This window comes from Peromyscus eremicus, chromosome 12 (assembly GCF_949786415.1).
Source record: "Peromyscus eremicus chromosome 12, PerEre_H2_v1, whole genome shotgun sequence".
Taxonomy (NCBI): Eukaryota; Metazoa; Chordata; class Mammalia; order Rodentia; family Cricetidae; genus Peromyscus; species Peromyscus eremicus.
Window position 1 is genome coordinate 27,792,675 of NC_081428.1, and position 1,519 is coordinate 27,794,193.

The following is a 1,519-nucleotide window of genomic DNA, read 5'->3' on the forward strand; positions in this document are numbered from 1 at the left end:
AGTATTTTCTAATCATGCTTATGTTTTTCATTATGTAAAAACAAGGTCAACCCAACATGTAATTATTGGTTAGTGTTTAAAATGATTTATTATTATAGTATTGCAGTATTTAGAATTACATTTTGAAGTATAACACAGTCTGCATTAATAATTTTGATGACTTAGGTACTGATAAAGTGTATGAGCTTGCAGGTGTATATATTCTTGTGTTTGTTTGTATCTCTGTGTGTATGTGAATACATGGAGGTTTCCGGACATGTGTATGGAGGGCAGATATCTACTTCTAGTATTTGCATGACTGTTCTCCCTCTCTTTTGAAGCATGGTCTCTTATTAGGCTGAATCTCATTGATTCTTGCTAACCCATGAGCTCCAAATCTGATGGTTACTGTCTTCCTAGTGCTAGGATAATAGGGTCATGACTCCACACTTGGTTTTTATATGGAGGTTGGGGATTTAAACTCAATGTAGCAGGTCCAAGTTCCTTCCCACTGCACCAAGGCTGTGCAAGGTGTCACACCACAGGCACCAGTTTCCAAAAGCATGCGCATAGACCAGGGATAGATCCCGATCCCCCTGCCTGGGTGCCCCCAAACAGTCTGAACCAAACAACCATCTTCCGTATCCAGAGTGCCTAGTCCAGTCCCATGGGGGCTCCACATCCACCAGTGCACAGTTCATGGGCTTCCACTAGTGTGCCCGGTCATCTCTGCACCTCCTCCCATCATGATCTCGACGTCCCTATCCTGCAGTATCTCTCCTCTCTCATCAATTGGATTCCCTGAACTCAGCCCGGTGGCTGGCCGTGGATCTCTGTATCTGCCTCCATCAGTCATGGACAAAGGCTCTATGATGACAGCTAGGTTATTTGCTAGGCTGGTCACTAGAGTAGTCCGGTCCAGGCACCCTCTGGACCACTGCCACCAGACCAAGGTGGAGTCAAACTTGTGGATTCCTGACAGCCTCCCCAACACCCTGCCTCTTCCTATTCCCATGATGTCCTCATCTATCATGGGCTTGGACCTGCCTAGGCTCAGTGTGCTGGGCTCTGCTGACTCCCTATGGGAGACTTCGATTTGGGGGATGTGGGGATGGGGGGTGGCTTGGGAAAGAGGGCTGGGGGTGGGAGGAGGAAGGAGGGAGGATCTGTGGATAGTATGTGGAGTGAGTATAAAATTTCTTAATAAAGGAAAATAAAAGAAAAAAATAAAAAAATAAACTCAATGTAGCCAGTGTTTTATCCACTGAAACTCCATGCCAGCCCACTAAAGGCTATTATTTATTTATTTATTTACTTATTTATTTATTTATTTATTCATTCATTTATTTTTTTTTTACCTCCCAATCAACATTTCCCCTCCTTCCTTTCCTCCCAGTCACCCCACCCCCACCACTTCCCCTCTTCTGCCCCCATTTACTCTGCCTCCTCTGTTTCTCTTCAGAAAATGAAAGGCTTCCAATGGATATTAGCCAGCCATGGTATGTCAAGATGCTACGGGACTCAGCACCTCCTCTTCTAT